Genomic DNA, 10,414 nt, shown 5'->3' with positions numbered 1-10,414 from the left:
ACTACACAGCTTTATAAGACGTGAATGGCTACAAAGAGAGGTTAAATGGATTTTTTCTCTTAGTGGTGAGTGGTTTTCTTAGCATTTTCCAAAGTTTAGGAGAAAATGCTGGTCTCCCTATCTCAACTCTAAAAACAAATGAGAAGAAAAGGAGTCAAAATAAGTTTTGTTCATTCACTTCCTCATACAAAATATTTATAGACACCTACCATGCCAGATGCTCTGCTTAGGGCTAGGGATACAACTATGAATGCTACAGTCTCTCCCCTCCAAGCCCCCACAAAGAGAAAAAGTGAAATAAAGACATCTCAACACAACGAAAGGGACGCAGACACCATAGAGTGGTGCATGGGAGGAATTGACTCATTCTGCTTGGGCCTGCTGGGAAGGCTTCACAGAAGAGGAGCTCTTTGAGCTGGGTCTTGAAGGATGAGTAGGAGTTTGCCAGATGGCTGTGTGGGCAGGGGCATTCCAGGCAAAGGGAACTGCCTGTGGAAAATCACAAAGGCATGAACCAGCTTGGCACATTGTTTATTGTTTGGGGAGCTGTAAATAGCAGCTGTGTGGAGAACAGGGAGTGTGTAGGAGAATAATGTAGGACGAAGCTGCTGGGGCAGAGGGTCCCATCATGAAAGGCCAGGCCAAGGAATTTAGATGTTTTCCCGGGGACTGATTCTTCTCAAAGTTACCCCTGATGCAGCAGTCACTAATATCCACTAATACTGGAAGCTGATCACAGAGGGGAGAGGACTCATACCAGAATCAGAAGGGTCAGGAGAGTCTGGGGTGTAGACCTTTTGTGCAGGGGACGTTTCTTTGAACTATCTTGTTTTACATTGAAAATTTTGCATCCTGCTTCATAATCATTGATGCATATCTTCATAGGAAAGTTATGCTTTAAATGACTAGATAAATTATTTAAGTTTTTCTTCCCAAGTCCTCCTCTGGGCAGAAGCCACCTCTGGGAAGTCATCCCAACCACTGATCTGCGTTAGGTGCCTCCCCCTCTGCCTACTCACCCCATCTGAGCACTTTTCAGCCTGCAGTGACATCATCCTTTTTGCCCTCCACCCCTACATTGCCCCTACACCCTGAGGCCCAGGAGGTGGGACCTTGCATTATTGATCTCTGGATCTTTGACACCCAAAGGTACCAAAGGTGAATACAACTCACTGCATGAGAGAAACACTGAACACGGGACCCACTGAATGTGTAGACTCGGGGCCTTGTGCTCCATCAGATGTGGCGAGATCACAAGTGGTTGCTGATGGGCCAAACTGGCAATGTCCACCCACGTAGAGAAAGCTCCAGAAGCAGATGCTGGTCCAGGTCGGGTCTAGGGAGATCAGACAAGAGGGGCAAGGTCTGTCCATAATTTGCTTTGGGGACCACGAGATCAGGGAGGGTGTCTGTGTCTGTGAACTCTAAAACTGCTCTGGGGCTTTCTCCTGGGAGCCCCTGTGAGAGGTTCTTAGGTCCTCTGGGGCCTGCAACCTCTGGGTATCCCTGAGCTGAGCCCAGCCATTGCCTAAGGACACCCACTGGCGGCTCCCTCTGCAGAATATGGATGGGAAGGAAGGGGTGGACAAGGATGCAGGGCATCACCCATAGGAAACATGGCTCTATTTGAGGTACACAAAAATATGAGGCTTTCCCGTGTTTGGCCCAGCTGATCTTGGGCTTCTAAGTGCCTAATACAGCTGCCTCTCACCCCTCGCCTCCCAGAATCTTCTCCTATCCCAGCTCACCCAAGACCAAGCCATGGGAAGTCAGCATAGACCTCAAAGTGGAAGAAGACCATGACCCAGGAAGGGGCCAAGGACACAAAGGTCAGGGCTTGTGGTTCAGGCCAGGGGAGCACATCTGCTGAGACGCTCTGTAATGGGGGTGGGTCATGAAACAGGAAGATGAAAGCGCCCACTCAGTGGGGCTTAGGATGTGCAGAGAACAAATTTGCTTGGATGACCACACCTGAATGGGGAACTGAACCAGGTCCCCTGAACCTTCTGCTGGGGCTGGGGCTGGGTAAGTGGTTGCTGAGTCTGAGGCCAGGGGAGGCTGGTAGTGGGCTTGAAGTTGGCACAGATGAGACAGAGCTGAGGCTGGAGCTAGGTTGGGGCCAAGACCTAGGATGGGACGGGAGTCCCAACCCCACGTTACTCTTCTCTGAGCCCCTCTACCAAGTTTGTCTCTGGTGCTTCTTCAATCCAGTCCCCAATCCCTTCCCTCTGTCACCCTCCCGCCCCCCACCTCCCCAGCCCCACCACCTGCTGAAGATCTGGAGCGTCTGGCTTTTGCATCTCTCTGGACAGCCCAGCCTCCAGGACAGGAGATCAGGATGGTGGAGGAGCACCTAGCTAAAGTCTTTGCGCCTGGTCTGTTTAAAGATCCAAATATGTCTTATTCCAGCATTTTCTGCTTCTGGGACTTTGCCCAACATGTGTGTCAAAGTCCTTAGTTGTAAGCCACAGGCACCAACTCTGACTTACCTAAGGAGAGAAACGATTGATTACAGGATAGTGGGTAACACTCAGAATTACCAAGAAGACTACAGAACTAGGTTTGGCAGGAACACAGACCGGCCACAAGTCTAAACGAGGGGCAAAGGCCACTGCTGTCGCCATCGGACACTAGATGTCGCTGCCGGTCTTTTGCAGCCACTGGACCTAGAAACTGCTGCTGCTGCTCAGAAACATCCTGTTTGTTTGTTTGTTTGTTTGAGAATTATCTTTTATTTTGGTGGATAAACTGAGGACTTAAGTCCAGGAGACAACCCCTCAGATCGCTCTGAGGGACTGTTCCAAAGAGGTAAGGGAGGAACCAGGATACACAGGAGTTTTTGCAACAAAAACCAGGTGGTCAGTACTTCAAAAATTACTGCTAACTAAAGGGAAAAAAAGACATCTCAAGTTAATGAATTTAGCACTTTTCTGTGTATGGGAAGATGCAAGAGTCTGGGCTCACTGAAATCATTCTTTTGATATGCTCCTTAACTTTCTAGGACTGGTATCCTGTTTTCTTCCATCCTGTATCCCCTGAGGGTGCACAGTCCAGGCAGCTGTAGTGGCTGATGGCTTGATGGCCTTACTTGATGGTCAACAGTTGAAAATATCTTCTCTGCCTCATTCACCTCTAGCTCCAAACTCAAGTCCAGGGTCGTGCTTCTGACCACCTGAGCCTTGGTCATGTGCTCTTATCACAGCTGGAAGGGACACCAGGAGAGTGAGTGCCTGGTGTTTTCAGTGTTGACAGGTACATGGGTTCTGCTTCCCATCCAAAATAATAAGGTGGAACATGTCAATCATACCTCAGTAAAGCGGAATCATCATCATCGTCACAGGAATTTCTCAAAGGAAGGGTTTTAGATGCGAGACAGCCCAAAATGCCCACTAAAAACTGGTCATCAGGATGGGAACGGGATTCAAATTGAGGCAGCAGGGTGTGTGCATCCTGCAAAAACAACTTGGACACGGTGAATTGTGAAAAACATGGTTCTTGATTCCCAAATCCAACATTTTCTAGGTATCTGTTAAAAGGTGGTAATACTTCAAGGCACTGTTGGCGAGACTTCAAAGAAATAAAGCTTGGAAAGGACCAGCACACCCGCAGACAGGCACATGGTAGGCATTATACAAATGCAGGTTCCCATCCATTTCATTTCCTCCCATTTTCTGGCCACAGACAGTCACCCCTTCACCTCTACTCTCGTCTAATCTCTATTCTAGTTCCCTGTGCTCCCATGTCTTGATCTGAGAGGGGGAGTCACACCAGAAGGGGCCAGTGATGACATATGTCTTTTCCCCTCTGTGGTACTATATATATATACCTGTACATCTGTACACATACATATGTGTGTTTCAGGTTTACAGGTATACTATATATATATAAATGTTTCCGGTGTACAACATTATGATTCAACATCTGTATACACTACGAAGTGAGCCCCACCACAAGTCTAATTACCATCCATCACCATACAGTTGACCCCCTGCACCCACCCCCTAACCCCCTTTTCCTCTGATAACTGCTAATCTTGTTCTCTGTATCTATGAATTTGTTTCTGTTTTTTCATTTAGTTTATTCATTTGCTTTGCTTTACTTTTATCTTTACTTATGGCTGCGTGGGGTCTTCCTTGCTGCACGTGGGCATTCTCTACTTGTGGAGAGCAGGGGCTACTCTTCATTATGGTGCACAGGCTTCTCATTGTAGTGGCTTCTGTTGTTGCAGAGCATGGGCTCTAGGCATGCAGTCTTCAGTAGTTGTGGCTTGCGGGCTCTAGAGTGCAGCCTCAGTAGTTGTGGCGCACGGGCTTAGTTGCTCTGCAGCATGTGGGATCTTCCCCGACCAGGGATGGAACCCGTGTCCCCTGCATTGGCAGGCGGATTCTTAAGCACTGCCACCAGGGGAGTCATGCTTTGCTTTTTTAGATTACACATATGATATCATATGGTATTTGTCTTTCTCAGTCTTATTTCACTTCCATGTTGTCCCAAATGGCAAGATATCTTTCTTTTTTTATGGCTGAGTAATATTCTATTGTGCGTATACCACATGTTCTTTATGCATTCATCCATCGATGGACACAGGTTGTTTCCATATCTTGGCTATTGTAAATAACGCTACAGTGAACATAGGGGTGCATATATCTTTTTGAATTAGTGTTTTCGTGTTCTTCAGATAAATACCAGAAGTGGAATAGCTGGATCATATGGTAGTTCTATACTTCATTTTTTGAGGAATCTCCATACTATTTTCTATAGTGGTTGCACCAATTTACAGTCTCACCAATAATGTATGAGGGTTCCCTTTTCTCCATATCCTCGCCAACACTTATTTTTTCTTGTCTTTTTGATAACAGCCATTCTAGCAGTGTGAGGTGATGTCTCACTGTGGTTTTGATTTGCATTTCCCTAATAATTAGTGATGTTGAACATCTTTTCATGTGACTGTTGGCCATCTGCATGTCTATTCAGATCCTCTGCCCATTTTTTAATTGGGTTGTTTGTTTTGTTGTTGTTGAGTGTATGAGTTATTTATATATTTGGGGTATTAACCCTTTATTGGATATATGATTTGCAAATACTTTTTCCCATTCAGTAGGTTGCCTTTTCATTTTGATGATGGTTTCCTTTGCTGGGCAGGAACTTTTTAGTTTGATGTAGTCCCATTTGCTTATTTTTGCTATTGTTTCCCTTGCCTTTGGAGTCAGATCCCCAAAAACACTGCTAAGACTGATGTCAATAGGCTACTGCCTATGTGTTCTTTTAGGAATTTTATGGTTTCATGTTTTACATTCAAGTCTTTAATCCATTTTGAGTTAATTTTTGTGCATGGTGTAAGACAGTAGTCTAGTTTCATTCTTTTGCATGTGGCTATCCAGCTTTCCTAATGCCATTTATTGTCCTGTCCTTTCTCCGTTGTATGATCTTTGTTCCTTCGAGGGTTTGTGAACTAAAGAGGCTGTGACTGGCTCCTGTTACCACGGACCTCTTCTTGTCTGTGCACAGGGTGGGTCTTTTGCCTTTCAGTTCCCTTGCTTTTGAACAGAGTTCTGCTTGTCTGCCTTGAATCTCCTTTGCCCCTGCCTGCACTTCAATGTCATTTCCTCTGCAAAGCCTTCTCCCCTACTTTCAAAGCATTTTAAATCATGCTTAAAGGCTACATGCTAGGTAGCCTTTCTTCCTAAGGGTTCCTTTCCTCTATCTCATTCAGACAAATAGCTTTACCCAGCTTTACCCACCTTTGTCTCAAACTCTGATCATATCTCTTTCTTGATTCACAACCAGGAGTCTCTCACAGTGGGACTGATCCTGGTTTAAAGCAAGTCTGTGAGTCTGATGCCTACTGTGTAGTTTGAAGAGTGTGGTGGCAGGGTCTGGCCTGGAGGGAAGTCACATCTGAGTAGGCCTAAAGAAAGGTGAGGGCAGCTGGTTGACCAGCTGCCTTGCAGGAGCATCTTTTTTTCTTTTTTTTTGCGGTACGCGGGCCTCTCACTGTTGTGGCCTCTCCCATTGCGGAGCACAGGCTCCGGACGCGCAGAGTCAGTGGCCATGGCTCACGGGCCCAGCCGCTCCGCAGCATGTGGGATCTTCCCAGACTGGGGCACGAACCCGTGTCCCCAGCATTGGCAGGCGGACTCTCAACCACTGCGCCACCAGGGAAGCCTGAGGTGTGTCTTTTTTTTAATTTATTTTATTTATTAATTTATTTTTGGCTGCATTGGGTCTTTGTTGCTGAGCGCAGGCTTTCTCTAGTTGCGGCGAGCGGGGGCTACTCTGTTGCGGTGCGTGGGCTTCTCATTGCGGGTGCTTCTCTTGCAGAGCATGGGCTCTAGGCACGTGGGCTTCAGTAGTTGTGGCTCGCGGGCTCTAGAGCACAGGCTCAGTAGTTGTGGCGCACGGGGTTAGTTGCTCCGCGGCATGTGGGATCTTCACAGACCAGGGCTCGAACCCGTGTCTCCTGCATTGGCAGGCAGATTCTTAACCACTGCGCCACCGGAGAGGCCCTGCAGGAGAGCTTTTGATCCCTGAGGGTTTGCTTAAGTCTTTAGGAAAGTTCCATGCCAGTTCACCTGGGCTGGTGACCCAAAGGAGAGTGTTGTGTGCAGCCTTAGGCCACAACAATGAGAGGAACCATGTACACCTGGGCTTTCAGGATGGAGGCAGAGCTAAAAGAGCCCCAAGGAGAAGGGAAAACTTGGACCAGAGAATTGCTGCCTAGTTTTAGTGCTTCTCCTACCTGGGCTAATCCATGGAGTTTTGAACTTGGTTTTATTAAGGAAGCTGTCTTCCTAGTCCCTCCCGAAGCTAATTATCCATTTGGGCACTGACTTGCTGGACCCTTGAGCAGCCTGTGCCTCCGCTGACCATCCCTACCCTACACAATACATACACCTCCTTGACACTCTGTTACCCCTCCAGTCTCTGATGGTCTCTCTCACTTTCACCTTCGGCTTTGTCTCCAGTTAGGGGTCCAACTCCCATAATGCCATTTGGTATTGGGGAAGCTGATGAGAAGTGGCAGTGCCAAGAAAGCTCAGTGGATAGCAGTTCCTGGTAGTACTGTAACGGAGAAGAGCTAAATCGGATTCCATGTTGGATCTGTTTCTTTGACTTTAACCTTTGCTTCTCGTTGCTTTTGTTATTATAATCATACGTAACCGCCTGCCTCAGGGAACCCTGCCCACCTGTGAATATGGCTGCAAGAAAAAAAGAAACTAACACATACCCTCACCGAGGCTGGCCATTCTAGGAGATGTTTTGCAAGACTGATGGCCCTTTTACTTTACTTCTTCACCGCCTCTCCCTCTCTGATTCTATAAAAGAAACTGGCATGCAGACCCCGGTAAGACGGTTTTTCAGAGACACTAGTCTGCCGTCTTCTCGGTCTGCAGGCTTTCCGAATAAAGTCGTCTTCCTTGCCTCAACACTTCATCTCTGATTCATTGGCCTGTCATGCGGCGAGCAGAGTGAGCTTGGGCTTGGTAACAGTACCAGCCCCAGAGGGAAGGGAAGATCATTGCTGGCTGCGCGTCATAAGCCCTTCTGGAGAGCATATGCAGAGTGCTCACTGGCAGCACAAACCATCTCTGTTAGTTATGTTTCTGGCCACAAGTAACAAGAGTTCAACTCAACTTGGCTTGAATAATAACAAAGTATATTATCTCATGTATCAATAAAACTAGAGGTAGGAACACCCAAAGCTAGCTAATCATCATCGAGGAATCAGATTCTTCCTATGCTTTCAGTCTGTCACCTTCAGGGTTTTAGTTTTTTCCTCTTAAGGTTGCAACATGGCTTCACCAGTTTTAGATATGGCATCCAGCCATGACCATATTGCAGAGAAAAATGAGCACAACTCTTCCAGTGTGTCTCCCTTAGTAGTAAAGAAATCTTTCCCTACAGCCCCCAGCAGATAGCCCCTCATCTGTGGCCAGATTTGTATCCCATGCCCATGATTAAACCAGCCACTGGCAAGGGGCATAGGACCACCACAACTGACTTATTCTCATCCTGGAGCTGGGTTCACCTGAAGCACATGACTGTGTGCTGTAGGGTGGATTCCTAAACACCATTTAGGGTCAGTTAGGAAGGAGAAAAAAGAATCATTGCTGCATAAGAAACCAAGAGTGTTGGCTAAACCATCTATGAACTCCCTGTTGGTGCCTGAAGGGACTTGGGGAGGTTGGAAAGCCAAAGATTACTCTGGAGGGGCTATTCCTCTGGAGGAGTAATTCCTATTACTATTCCTGGGACTCTAATGGGGATTTTTTGTTTGTTATTATTAATGTGATTTGTTCCCTCTGATGATTACCACAAACTCCTCCCTCCACCACACATATACACAAGGAGCAGGAAGAAACACCTATACTCCGTGTAAAGGATCTAACATAATGTCTGTCATGAAGTGGGCATCGATATAGCAGCAACAGATAAAAGCATGTCTCGCCTCCCCCAGTCTCAATGATGGAACCCACATCCTAACTGGTCTTCCAGCCACCAACAATTCATTCTCTTCACTGCAGCAGTGATGTTTTTTCAAAATTCAAATCTGATCTACCCACAAAGGCTCCTACTGCCCTCAGGACAAACTCAAGACTCCTTAGCCAAGAGCACAAGGGCCATTATCATTTGAATCCAGCCTGAAAATCATATCTTCAGAGCTCTCTCTCTCTCTCTCTCTCTCTCTCTCTCTTTCTCTCTTTGTATCCTCAGCTTCAGCCTGCTAGAGGGGTGAATGAGCGAAGCATGAATAGGCACAGCATGGTTACAAATTGGATGTAGCATCACACCAATAAATTCTAAGAAGACATTGGATGTGCTTCAGCAGCCATTTTCTTTTCTTTTTAAACTCTAAGTAAAATAGAAATATAAGGAAACTTCTTAAATTTAATAAAGTCCATTTCTCCAAAAAAAGCAGTTATTCTAAAGAGAAAATCGTTAAATCTATTTCATTAAAAAGCACTATCACCATTATTACCCAACGGTGTATAAAGGTTTTAGCAGGCACAAAAAAAAAAGTAAATACTGATAAGACTGAGTACCTAGAAGGCACAACAGGCTCTAGCATAAAACATTTTCAGAATTAATAAGAAAATTTGGCAAGGTGGCTGGATACAAGATGTATAAATGAAAACAGTAGCTTTAAGTTCTTTTTTTAGCAATAGGGCAGCTAAACTCCTACTACAGAATACCTAAAAGTGCTAGATAAAAAAATCTTTTAATTCCTTTTAAATTAGTGTCTTAGCTAGAAAGAAAATAAGAGAGATTCTTACAGCTGAGCATAATAAATCCAGAGATGTAAGCAAGGGTTAAGCAGATAACCCTAAAGCTGAATGTAACGTGGAGTTTCAAACTGAACACCTGTGTGAGTGGCAAGTGTCGAAGACTTGGGCCCACGTGAGCTGGGGAGTCAGATCATAATAGCAGCCTCAGGAAGGACCACAGAAAAGATGTGAGTGAAAAATATCGCCTGCCATTTCAGTAAGCAAAGGATGTTGCAGCCCTCAAGCCATCACTTTACAGTTGCCCCCTGCAGTGAGCGCTGAGGGCACTCAGGATGGAAACAGGATGCCCGCCATCAAGCCATTGGCCACTGCAGCCCTCCTCTAACGGTGCACCCTGAGGAGTCTCAGGATGGGAAAACACAGGATACTGGCCCCAGACAGCTGAGGTACATATCAAAGGAATGATTTCAATGAGCCCAGACTTTTCCATCTTCTCATACATAGACAAGCGCTAAATTCATTAACTTGAGATGTCTGATTTTCTTTCATTAACAGTAATCTTCTGATATTCTGACTACCTGGGTTTTGTTATGAAACTTCTGTATATCCTGGCTCCTCCCTTACCTCTTCAGAGTAGCCCCTCAGCGCTATCTTAGAGGCTGTCTCCCAGGCATGAAGTCCTCAGAAAGCCTGCCAAATAAAACATAATTCTCAACTTTAGGTTGTGCTGATTTTTTTTTTTTTTTTTTTTTTTTTGGCCACACCACCCCGTTGGTGAGATCTTAGTTCCCCAACCAGGGATTGAACCAGCACCCTCAGCAGTGAAAGTGCAGAGTCCTAACCACGGGACCACCAGGGAATTCCCCAGGTTGTGCTTTTTTTTTTTTTTCCAGTTGACAAAGACAAGAAGAAAGCTGGTCTTCCAGAGAATGAAAGAAGACTCTCATAAAAATTCATAACCACAAGCTTGTCCTCAAGCAGGATCAGGGCACAAATACACACGGCATTTGAGTTTCAAGAAACATCCAGCTGAGTGATTTATTTAAAGTAGTCTCAGCTTGGAAGGACTTTAGGCACCTGGCAGAAGCAAACACAAATCCTCTCTGGAGGAATATACCACCAGACCAGACCCGAAAGAATCTTGAGAGACAAAGTCTCAAAAACTAAGAGCTTATAGTGTAAAAAAC

This window comes from Delphinapterus leucas, chromosome 19, assembly GCF_059928025.1.
Source record: "Delphinapterus leucas isolate spDelLeu-1000000601 "Yukka" chromosome 19, BTC_Dleu_Yukka2, whole genome shotgun sequence".
Taxonomy (NCBI): domain Eukaryota; kingdom Metazoa; phylum Chordata; class Mammalia; order Artiodactyla; family Monodontidae; genus Delphinapterus; species Delphinapterus leucas.
Note: the sequence above shows the minus strand (reverse complement) of the source record.